Source organism: Oreochromis niloticus, linkage group LG9, assembly GCF_001858045.2.
Source record: "Oreochromis niloticus isolate F11D_XX linkage group LG9, O_niloticus_UMD_NMBU, whole genome shotgun sequence".
Lineage (NCBI taxonomy): Eukaryota > Metazoa > Chordata > Actinopteri > Cichliformes > Cichlidae > Oreochromis > Oreochromis niloticus.
Window position 1 is genome coordinate 21,416,546 of NC_031974.2, and position 12,642 is coordinate 21,429,187.

Sequence of the window (12,642 nt, forward strand, 5' to 3'; positions counted from 1 at the left end):
TTGCATTCCTACATCATTCTTTGCTTGCACTCAAAGACTCTGTGCATCTGCAACGCTTGCTCCAAAAAAATGTGGCAAAAGACAAACATCTACAATTTTATCTATCTTACTTTTGCTGTTCAACTTTGCTCTTCATTCATTTTGATTGTTTGATAATGTAATAATGCATAGACACAGAAGTGAACTAATCCTGCCCATCATGCAAAAGCATGCTAGAAAATCCAGGGAATCAGCTCAGATATGATTTATGAAAGTAAAATTCAAAAATAATTCTGCACAATTTGCATCGTGTAAAAGAGACCGAGGACGGATCATAAGATTCATGAAAACACGGTCATACTATAATCAGTGTTGTATCTTATTAAAACAATGAAGTAAGTAGGAAGATGATAATTAAGTCCAAATTGTCCAGTTATTACTGTAGCAGAGTGAGCACTGCTCATTCAGCCAGAATACTAAACACAGCATCATGGGAGACTGTGTGATGTTCGGGTCATGCCCTCTCACTTTCTCTCATTTATATCCAATCCTCTCTCTGCTCTGGTTACCATGGCGGCAAGAAGTTGGATTCACACAAATGCCACTGAGGGCTGAAGCCTTTGAGGAGAGGAGAGAGCAGACGAGGCAAGGTGTGGATGGGCTTCGGTTTCACATGCACACCACTCCACTAGCCTCTCCAGCTGCACACTCATGCACGGAGTACTACAGACACTAGGCTACCTATTATAATCAGAGAGCAATTAGTGTCACAGTGCATCTTTATTACATAAATATGGATCCATAAAGAACAGGTTTTTTTCTGGATGTGGTGTTGGAAGCTTAACAGTCTTTAGACATCTATGACCTGAAATGGTGACAACCAGATAAATAGTGACAACCGGACTGGCTCCCCACAGGTTTCAGCAGACCTTTAATCTACCTGGAAACTAGTTTTTTTAGCCAGTAAAGACAGTGATGGCATCACAAAGGGGCCCCTCCCATTGTGTTTTCTGTCACAAGTCACACAGGTGTATGATTTCTGTTGTTGTTATTATGACACTGGATTAGCAATGCCCTTTGTTTTTGGTTAAGGTGGTATCCTTAACTGTTATTCCTCAGCAGGTTCAGGTCAGTGCTGTGTAATATTCCCATAATATTGTTGCACAACACATTCCGTAAAGCTGGAGTCTGTACCTGGTCAATGCTTCAACCAAACCTGTCACAGAAGGTAAAACAAAGTCAAATTTAGCCACTTGTTTCTTGTAATTGGACTGCAATAGTATAATCTTTCATTTTGTTACACAGAGGATCTCAGTACTGCCATCACGAAGAATCCTGCCACATCCCCTCGAACTCCTGCGATTTCTACCTGTTATAATGTGCCACAGTTCACTCATACCACCTATTTCTCCTCTATTCTCCTGAGAATACCCCTGAAACCGAAAATAAAAAATGTGGATGGGATGTAACACATGCACAAAGTCTGTAGTGTTATTCAGAGAGAGCACTTCATGATATAGCGGGTCTGTAAAAGATTAATTGATCTGAGTGGTGAGAGCAAACCGAGACGTTAAAGCTGTGGAATCCAAAACCACTAAAGTGGGCTGAAAAATGCCGAAATAAAAGCCAGAAAAAATACAAATAAAAGCTATCAGTGTCTTTTCAGTTTGTTTTTGCATAACAAAGCTTGGATTTGTGGAAGGTTTTGTATCTCTGGGCTAAAACACAAAATGAAATGAAGCTGCATAATTGATTCATTTACATTTCATCGTTGCTACGGGTGCATGACTGCTGAAAATAATCATGAGCCGTGCTGAAGCTGATTGTCTGTGTTACATGTACTGTATGCATTAATAAGTGCTACTAACCTATGATCCAAGGCCGGCTGGCTGTAGCAACAGAAACACCTTCTTTGTAAACAGCTGTGGCTCAACTTGGCTGGAGAAAACTGCTGGCAAGCAAACTGGGAAGTGGAGTGGCTGGCAAATTTACTCTCACTCATGCACATTTGTGAAATAAACACAGGAAAGGAGGGGAGTTAGCAGGCTTCTGTGCTGTGTGACTAATAGAGTCTGTGAGCAGACTGACCAGACTGTCAATATGTTGTGGTTTCTAAACAGTAGAAGGAAAAAGAATTAGTCTGGGGTTAGTGGAGGCTAAAGGGGGCGTCTTAAAGTATGAGTTTGAATCTAAATCATTTTGCCATGTGAATCATAAAACCTCCAAAAAAATGTTAGTTTCCACAACCTTCCGAGCTCAGTTGCGTTGCGTTTCTGCTAACCTGTCTTCAAAATCAGCCTCATTGAGCATCTCCTCTGAAGGTATTTTACTGCTAACTGGTTGAGTTGTGCATAGTGTAACCAGAAGGGAAGGCTGTTGTTTTCCATTATGAAAGTGATTTACCTCAGCTCCTGCTCATAACTCACGTCCCAACCCAGAGGGCAATTAGTGCTTTATTAGCTGTAACAGGGGAAATGACTCCCTTCCGTCACTCCGGGGAATTCTAACAAAAAAAAAAAAAGTATTCATCAACCACAAAAACGCCAAATCCATTTATCTGTTTATCAGCTGTAAAGATATCAAACATTAAAAAAGCTCACATTTTGTCTGTTCTTTACAAGATTAAATACGTTTTCTTCCATTTAATCCACACAGTGCATAACCACAATGCACAGAGTGACTCACAGTGTTTGTTTGCTGTTTGCAATGCTTTGTTTCCAGCACCGAAATGGCCACTTATGGGCAATTAGTCATGCTGAGTAGGCAGAGGCTTCACCTCCACCTCGTCACTGACTAATGCAAGACACTATATGTTGGAAAGGAAGTAAAGCGAAAGCATCGAGAGGAGGCAAATATTTTGTTCCTTTTAGGAGCTAGACTGCAGAGGGTTTAACACACAAAATATTATGGGGATTAGACAGGAGCTTTGATCCAATACTCTGAGGTTTGTAGTATTTTAGGCCTTTAACACTTACGTAGATACATGAAGCAATTACAGCCCCTAAATGCTTTGAATAATTATATTCCTGAGATCGAGAAGCATCTTACTTGCTAGTGTGCAACATCTTGCTAATCTCCTACTCAATAGATATTCTCCTGCAAAGTCATGCTCCCCATAAAGTGCACATTCATTCAACATTGCTTTGCAAAGCTCCTGCTCTTGAGTGAACTGCCAGATTAAAGCACAATTTTGGAACTTACAGATATTCTGATCTTCCAGAACAGTCAGATTGGAGGAAGGTGGATTATTTAAGCAATCTCCCATCAAAGTAATTGTGAGGCTGCCTTTCTGTTCAGCTCCTAAATGACCTCTGAAATGTCTTGTGGAAGAAGAAACCACCATGTTTGCTGGCAAGCATCAAGAGTAATTTACTGTACGAGTGGTCCCAAATGGAAAAGCTTCCCCGGGAGAGTCGTTTCAAAGAGTAAAGTCAACAGGAGCAGGATATTTCCTCTGTTACCCGGAGGACACAGAGACAGGCTTAGGTCAATATATGGATCACTGAGGATATCCTGACTGGCGACTGTCGCAGGTGCAAAAGCAGTACATCTCACACACCTGCTGCCTTCCTGGATGCACGGACGTCACTGCATTTTTTACCGAGTACATGTGAAATTGTGCAGACTGTAAAATACTACATCGCAGATCTAAATTCGGACATTCTCTATAGAGGCTTGTCATCTATGGAATAAACTTCCAACAGAAATGAAATTGATTCCTTCTTTTACGTCTATTAAATCTTTTTAAATACAGGTCAAAGGTTGGTTTAAATGTAAAGTAAAGCTGCAGTCATTTTGGAGGTAATTGTGTGCGTATCTTTATTGAGCTAATGTCTGTGTGTTTATTGTAGCTTTGTATTTATATTGTATTGTGGTTTTCTGCAATTGAATGATGTAAGTCTTGTTTGTGCATCACTGGGTATAAAAGCCCAACAGCAGACAGATAAATCAAATAAAGACATGAATTTATAAATCATATTCTTTTTACTACTGGTATTACTTACAGTTATCTAAATGGATCAGCAGTAAACATAATCATTTTTGGATGAGAATCACAGAAGATGCTAATCTTAGGGATTTGTGTAGTGCCACTAAACCAGTCATGGGGTTGTTGTTTCGACAACATCACCACCTCTGAATCTGTGAAGCTTTTGTACGTGAAAAACATGTTTTTTTAAATGACCTGTTTAAAAAAAACATAGCGGTTTGTGTCTTCATAAACTATGCTATTATATTATTATAGTAATAACTTGAGTGAGGTTACATTTTGACGGCCCCCTGGTGGCTGAAGATGGTTAACACCCTGTCATTTTTTCCCTAGTGGGTAGGATTCACAATGGTAAGTGTTTTGTGCCTGTAAACTTCCACTTATAGTACAAATTGTTGTGTTTCCCACTCCAAAAAAGTTACAAGTTTCCCTGACAAAACAGTCATGGATCAACTCACTCTGCCTTCTAAAAATGGGATTGTGATTCACAGACCATTTATATGGTTTTGAAGGGTGACATTTGCCAACGGACGAGATCATATACAGTGCAGCGAAGCCCTCAGAGGGCAATAACCTCAAATGCCATCGCTGAGAATGTGGAGCTATAATCTGCTTCCAAACACATAAAGACAATGACTGTCACAGCAAATAATACCCACACACAGCTGCGTTTGTGCACACATGAACGCTGTAACTTCAGCATGTGACATGGATAGAAGGGGGGTGTGCTTTGCCGTCCCCGTTGCTCCACTTCAGCCATAACTCCTCAGCAGGCTTTACCTGTTTGACTGCACGTTCACACAACTCCGGTAGAAGATGCACGAACATTCCCACAGTTCCCACTTGTGAACTTGATGAGCTTATGGGAGCTCTCAACAGGACATTTTAACAAGCTAAAACACCCCAGGCTCACTGATTTTGCTCACCTCAGATTTGAGGTAAATGCAGGGTCATATAGCGAGTGAGTCAGCAGCAAAGCATGAAGCATGCACATTAGAATTACCAAAGTGTAAAGCTTTTAATAAGCTTTTTACATGTGCTTACGACCAGAGGATTTTGCACGTGAAACCTTAGAATGACCCTCAGCTTCACACTGGAGCTCCATACTAAGTGACCCACAATACCAGACTGGAATAGTACTGGGAGTCTCATCCTCCTTCCTTCACTGTTTTCATTTAGTTTAATCCCTGTGATATGCATACTAACTGACTCTTGCATCCCCATTACAAGATAATTGCAGTTTATGTTATGCAGAGAATTGGCCATCCTGCTGAACTTCTACACACGGTCAATTTAGCACCCCCTACCTCGCCTTTGTTATAATAGTGCACAGGTAGAACGTTTCAATATATTTGTTAGACATGTTTGCTTCCCATGCTGTAATTAAAGCTTGCAGACAAAGCAAGTAAAACCACAGTTTAACAAGCCAGACAAGTTATTTAAAGCAATCTCCAAGCAATAAGCACTGAACCATAACAAGCACGCTTGGTTTAAAGTGCACCGCTGAATATCAGGCATGCAGTCATATTCACTCTAGTTAAAGAAGCGAAATGAATAATCCCCAACCGTGACCATCTAGAAATAATTGCTAAGTCCGTTTATTTATACGCCGGGGTCTTGCAGTGATGCACTTTATATGGTTTAATGATGTATTGTTTACTATAATCATATCTGTGGTATTATCTATTTCAAAACAGAAGGTAAGTAATAAGTTTGAAGGTAACAAAAGAATAACTGACATTAATGATATTTCCAGTTTAAGGTCAGAATTAATTTAATGCCAACGACTCATTTCAAAAAAGCTGCGGGATGTTTCTATTTGACTCTTTTTTAGCATCATCTGCGAGCATTTGTGAGCTGAGGTGAGAAGAACAGTAGCTGCTGTTATAAAAATAATCGATTTCGCATTCTTGCTTTTAATTGGATCTCAGCTCCTCAACATTTCTGGTCTCAACATGCCAAAAGACTTTCTCTGCAAAAGACATTATCTGTACAACATCTGTATATAGTGTTTAGCATTAATTAGGCCTTTGCAGATGCCATGTGGACTAATGTATCGCCAAAGTATCACAGCCTTTGAACAATGAGCTGGAAAGTCTGTCTCCTTTTTAGCCTTGAAATTATTATTTTTTTAAATCATTGAGGTTCTAATTAGAATAATTAATTTCAACATTAAAACAGTATTTTCTAAGTATTACACATATTTCCAGTTTGCGACTTTGGATCCAGTTTAGGTCTTTAGTTGCATGTGAATATGCAAAAAACATAAAACTTTGACATTCACAACCCACTTTAAAGTCTGAATAAGTATAATTAAAGAGAGACTTGCCACTGCAGCAGGTTTCTGAAGGTCTCTGAAGTCCTTCTTTGGACATTGGCTGCTTTTTCACTCACGCTCAGTCGAGCCCTTGTACCTCACCATTTTCAGAAGAATATACTTTTTTTTGCTCGTTAAGCCACCTAACACTGACCTATGCATCATTCAAGAATCAAAAATGCACCTAACTCAAGGACTGAACCAGTGTTGTCTCTACATGTAACAGACAACTTAGCAAAATCCTTTGAGAACTTGGTAACTAGTAGCCTTTTGCTACTAAAAACACATAATTTTCTCCCAATTCTTTAGTTAGATCAAGAGAAATTCCAATGTTAACACAATCTGACAGGGATAAAATAGTATTTTCCGCGCCAACAAGGTCATGCCCAAAAACTTTGACAAATTTGACTATCTACAGCAGTAAAACAGTATCTGATAGTCATGTCCTTAAGAAATAAAAAAAGAAAATCCATCAAAGACCAGACAAAGGGCCTGAGAGATGCTCTGGACTTTCAGTTGATCCAGTGAAATGCTCTTATTGGAATGGTGGCTATCAAAAAGCCGAGAAGCCAAGGCTGTGATATCCCAGATTACTCAAGTACTAGACTAAAAATCAGTGGTAACAGGTTTTATGGAGTGATGAATCCAAATGTGAAATTTCTGGTTCAAATTTTCATCAATATGTACAGAGGTACAGAGGAGGCCAGGAGAGGGATACAACAGTGAGTGTCTACAGCCATCTGTAAAACACAGTGGAGGCTCTTTCATAGTTTGGGGCTGAGTTGGTGTCAATAAACCTAATTAGTACCAATGTTACAATAGTATTTCCGCCAGTGATGTTGACGATCACATCAGAATTGATGAATTCTGAACACAGAAAAGTACTATCAGATTTTGATCCACCATGCAACACTGGAATGCGTCTGATTGGAAAACAGCTTCCCTTTCTGGATGACAATGATTCCAAACACAGTGCCAACGCAGTAAAAGCATACCTAAACACAAAAAGCACTATCAGTCATGGATTGGTCTCAACGTTATTAAAGCAGAGTGGGATCATCTTAGCAGAGAACTGAACAAAAGGCAGCCAATATCCAGAGAAGAACTTTAAATTTTCTTCAAGAAACCTGGAGAACTACTTAAAGGATATTTGACTACTAAGTCTGTCCAAGTGTTAAAGGGCCTACTTAAAGAAATTGCAAGAAAGCCTCCTTAATAGAGTTCAGGCTGTGTTGGAGAATGAATGAATATTGACTTTCAAGCTTGTCAGAATTGCACAACTCTTTAAAAAAAAAAACTTATATATTGTGTATCTCCATGTATAACTCCATATGTTTTAATAAATGACTACCTCTATTTCCCCTTTTCCTTGCAAAATATGAAGAAGGGTGGCTCAAGACTTTTGAACAGTACTCTATGCCTGCAGACCAACGGTGGGCCCCCCATTTTTCCAGTACATAATCTATCTAATAAGTGAAAACAGGGTTTGGTATGTGCGATAAAATATGACTTTGAAAAACTGCCCTGGCAACATCTGCTGCAAATCCAGCATCTTTAATTACACTTAGAATAAAGTAAGCATCAGCACTGCTTGATTTATAATACAGGCGAAGTAGCCTGTAATTGCAAAGTTAGGTGAGCTCTTTATTTTGCAAAAAAAGCATGTAGGGCAACAGCCCAGAAATTGTTTTTGTGAGGCATAGTGTCAGCATTTCTTAAGACAGAGCACTAATAGTGCTCTGGTGCTTTGGCAGAGCACAAGGCAGGACTAATAATGGATACGCAGGAATTGGAATGATTTTCTAAAGTCCATCTGTTTATGAAAAACAATTTATATTCAAATCTTTTCTTGAAATGGGTTTTAAAATTAATTAATGCATTACGTAACTTATGTGAAAGTTAATTAAGCCAGATCATTGCAAGAGTGAAGTCATCTAACGATTTGATCCATCTGACAGAGACTTGGGACGAGCTGCCTCACCCTCTCTTTGGTTAATTGCACAGTGAATGGCTTTGTGAATGAAGTAGTCAGCCAACACAGCGCCTCCTCCCCGCCTCCTCCCCCAACTCTCCCCATGCATGAGCATCAGTGCCAACACTGGAGCTCGGGATGCCCAGGTGCCTGCAGAAAAATGAAATGTGATATTGCGTCAGCAAAGTGCGGAAACAGCCCCAACTAGTTTCTCTCCAACCTCGAAAATTTCATCCCTAAATATGAGTCCACGCTGTGCGCCACCACGGAAGAATCAAGGTTTGGGTGCCAATCCCTTACCTCCCTCGCCGTGCGTCCTTCCCTCCCTCCCTCCTTCTTCCTCCTTCCTCCATGTAATACAAACCTCGTGATCGCCCATTCAGCGGTTCCTACGTCCGCTGCTTTGGGGGTGGTGGTGGTGGTGATGGGGGGTGGAAACACAATAAGCTGACTAACCGAGGGGCAGGAGAGGAAAAGTATCTGGGAGACGGACAGGTGTCGCGGAAGTTTACACTTGCAGAGGCGCATCCCCTCCGCGTCTTTCTCTCATTATTTGGAATAACGTGAAAGAGACTGTGACTGGCGGTCATTCGGCTCCCACTGATCCTGTGTAAGTGATTCTCCACACCGGCTCACCGAATAGGCGAAGAGGTGAACGTTAGCCCGTTATAATGAGCAGGCATAAGAGGCAGGAGCCTCGGTCAGGTGCCTGATTTTGAGATGCACGATTTAACGGCTCGGCGATTCTTGCATACCTCAGTATGAAAATGCTGCCAGCCCAGCTGCTCGTGCAAGAGCTACAGGAGATGTTTGTTGCACAGATGTCATCATGCGATCGCAGCTAACGTGGCAGCCCGAGTGAGATGAGTATAGGTGCTGGTTTTAAATGAGGGGCAAAAATGCGGTATTTTTAGCCTGCGAGGTGCAGGTGAATTTGCATCATCACAAGTGCTGGAAACTAAAAGCACGTCCAGGCAACGCACGGTGTGACTCATCTCTTTAAATTGAGAAACTAAGACGCTTCGGATTAATCAGAGTAAGCCATCAAAAAACAACTAAAGTCACATTTTTGAGTCTGAGCCACTGCAAGAAGGAAAAAAACTTTAACCCCCAGGAATGTAAGCTGGAAAAATCCTTACTTGGCTGCTACTCTGAGTTTGGTGTGCAGGTACAGGGAGCTGTTTCTCAGTGCAGCTGTTTGTGTTGCTTTGTTGTTGTTGTGGTGCTGATTGTCACCTGTTGACAGTAACACTTGGGGACACCTGGGTCACTTGGGCGACACTCCCCCAAACATTTAATGAATGAGTCTGCTATTCTGAGGCGTTCATTCAAAGAAAAATGAAGATCACCCAGCAAAAAAATCACACTTAGTGCTCATGTTACAGTAGTTCTCAACACTTAGTCACATCCACAATTACCCAGGCAGATTTAATCAGCACCTGTTTTTATTTTAACACTTCACGGTTAATGCCTTGTGTAGTGTGTCTTCACGGTCTGGTCTCCGCAGCCTCTTGTCTTGCTCTGCATAAAGTGGTAATTGGCCTGTTAGTGATAGATGTGACACAGCAGGTAGATGTCAAACAGAGACGAGTGATCGAGAGCTCAGTGGGGATTTTAATGCTCCCCCGGTCTTGATGTTAGAAAATTCTTTGGCAGAGTTAACATTTGGTGCCATATTGACCATGCATGGCTGCTTTGGACCAGCTGAGCCGTGGGAAAACAAGCCATGCTTTTTAAGCCTTCTCTTTCCTTTAATTTTGGTTGATTATGTTCATAGAAAGTAGAAACAGGATGGTTTTTTAAGCAGCAGTAAAATCACAGAAGTTACCAGTAAAATAAAATTCAAATATTCTCGTGACAGTGAGCCAGCATGCGTTGTACCAGGACCGGGGCACTGAAGCAGGTTAATTGAATTTACACAGCTTTAATTTTCCTGCTTTATCTACTTTGACATGTCATAGATAGAGTTTATAAATGGCGACAATGGAAATAATAGAAAAATGATAGAATGGTTAAATATGATGTAGTTAATATTGCTTTTTGTCAGTGTTGCTGCATTCGCTGCTCCCAAAGTGGCATTTAGTGTTAATGTGGGGTGAGTCGTTGCTGAACCAGCTAACGTCCTTAATCTTAATTACCCTCTTGTCTGTGGTTTATATTGCATTTCCTTTGTGTCAAATTATTGCACTTATGCCATCCTATCATTATATCACAGATCATCTCTTCCCAAAGGAGGTTTGTTTTGTTTGTAAAGAGTCATGTTTTAATATAAAAAGTGATGGCATTTTATTGGCATTGAAGATTGATACTATACCCAGTGGTGTAATGCAGTAGACTAACTTTGTTAGTTTTTACAACATTACGTTAATGATTTACTTCATGAAGAGAGCAATTCCTGTCCCATTACTTTTGTGTTACTCTGCAACATGGCTCGAGATGCATTGTCTCACAATTACCAGTTAACAATAAAAGGCTGAGGCTAGATGCCCACACACAGACACAAATCCCCATCCAAATGAGGACACGTACACACTTTTAGTGTTCAGGTTCTGAGGTAAAACTGACTACAGCAAAGGTGATTCTATTATAGAACAAGGCAGAGGTAGAAACTGAGGCTACTCCAAGCCTGGCTGTTTATCACGGTTGCCTCTCTGGATTTGGCATTGCATTGCAGGTTCTTCACTAGTAGTTCTTCACTTTGTGTTAAAGTTCCCTTGCAGATGATTGCAAAGAGTCAATGTTCCCTTTTAGTGCAGTAAAAATGGAAGCAGTTTTTATATTTCCACTCCTCAAAAGTTGTAGACTGCTCTACTATTTTTGTCTTCCCTGCAAATGAACTGAAATCAGTTGATTGTAGCACCAGGGCTCAGGAAAAGTGCACATTTGATGATTTCTTCCTTTTTCCCTATCATTCAGATTATTGAAGAACTCATGCAACACAAGTAACAACTTAATTGTTTGAATTTAGCACCGTAGTGGCTCATATTTATTGAGTTATATGCATTTTTTTTTCTCCAAGTGTTTCTAATACCAATTCTGCCGTTGCCTTATGCCATGCCTAAGCACGTACACTTCTCTTTCCATTGTAGATTTTAGGTTGAATTGATATTCTCACAAATTCATCTGTAATGACAGATCTGGTCATGCGGAGCTGTTTAAAATGTTGTCTTGACATGCAGCATTCACTGTATCTGTCCTAAACTAAATCTGGTGCCACAATTTTTCTTGCTTCTCTTTTCTCTCTTGGCAACTCTTGATGTCATCTTGACGGATAGTGGTCATATCCCAGGTAGGAAAAACACCTTGAACACGTCTGTTTCTGCTCGCACGTGGCTGTAAGAAGACAAATGACCAAAGTTATACACTGAGAAAACAGTGAGCTGTCGCTCTAAATTCTCAAGCACAGTGTAAGACAATTTCCAGCTTATATTCCCATTCAAAGATGCATCACACACACAAACTGACTGATCTGCAAAGTCAGTCCGCTGTATTTACCTTCTGTCCAAAAAGTAATTTCAATGAAGTCATCCTCAATGCACTTACCTCAAGCTGTCACAAAAAGCTGATGCAATGGAGAGTGTCTAAAACAAGCAGTTCATTTAGCGCTTGGCTGCACCTGCCCTTTTAGCGCTCCAGCAGGGCCTTGTCCTCAGCTCGCCCCTCCTCTGCTGACTCTCCGAGGTGACAGACAGCAGCAGCAGAGCCAAGTGCTTTGCAGCACGGTGCAGGATGAGTCGTTTTTCTGCATGCTCCAGTTTATTTAGGATGATCTAGCATCTGCGTGTCTGCAGTTTTCTTAAAGAAATGATTGATGCACATGGTGTTTCTTGGCGAAAATGCAGGAAAATGGAGGGGTTGTGTTCTGTTCTCCTGAGAGATGCATCAGTGTGACCTATTTTCTGTCTGAAGTGGTTCTCGGTGCCCTCAGAGTGTCAGCCTGAACATGTTTGCTCTAGTAATCTGACAATATTACACTGGTGCACCCCATTGTTGTGTCAGTCAAAATGTGACACTAGTAACAAATCCTGTATTTTTGTGACTTTGAACAGAAAGAGAAGCCTCAGAGTGGATGCAGTTATGGTATAACATCAATATTCAATATTTATATAATGAAGTTTTACAATGTCTTTAATGGTTTTAAACACAGAAAGATGCTATCGTTCATAAATTACCCTTACTAAACTATGCATTTCTTCTGGTCACCTGACAGTCTGTTATGGTTATTGAATTATTTTGGCTCAAATTTTACAGATAAAACGTATATGTTTCTCAATCAAATAACACACCCAGGTTTCTAACAGCGGATTTTACCTGGACGGATAGGGGACGAAGGGGAAACTTAATGTTTGGATGCAGCTTGTCTGAATTAATGATAAGAGTTTCTGT

The 12,642-nt window shown here is 40.5% G+C and overlaps 1 protein-coding gene and 1 long non-coding RNA gene across 6 annotated transcripts in view; one reads left to right on the forward strand and one right to left on the reverse strand.

Annotated features, from left to right (window-relative positions):
* Positions 1-361: 361 nt before the first annotated feature.
* Positions 362-9,602, reverse strand: LOC106098102 (uncharacterized). 3 transcript variants are annotated; one of them, XR_003221690.1, is made up of 5 exons: positions 9,396-9,602; positions 8,266-8,406; positions 2,383-2,482; positions 1,848-2,091; positions 362-1,195 (listed from the first exon to the last, which is right to left on the reverse strand). It is a non-coding gene; the product is annotated as an uncharacterized LOC106098102 (long non-coding RNA). The 3 variants fall into 3 exon arrangements; XR_003221689.1 differs by lacking the exon at positions 8,266-8,406 and having other exon boundaries at positions 1,848-1,942; XR_002063422.2 differs by lacking the exon at positions 8,266-8,406.
* myripb (myosin VIIA and Rab interacting protein b) overlaps positions 8,622-12,642 on the forward strand; it is a 116,255-nt gene continuing 112,234 nt past the window's right edge. The window contains exon 1 of one of the 3 annotated variants that reach the window (XM_005471762.4): positions 8,622-8,866. The gene's annotated coding sequence lies outside the window, so the exon portion shown is untranslated. Of the gene's footprint in view, positions 8,867-9,005; positions 9,293-12,642 lie in introns of those variants that run through there. The other 2 variants (XM_005471765.4, XM_005471763.4) reach the window with 2 other exon arrangements.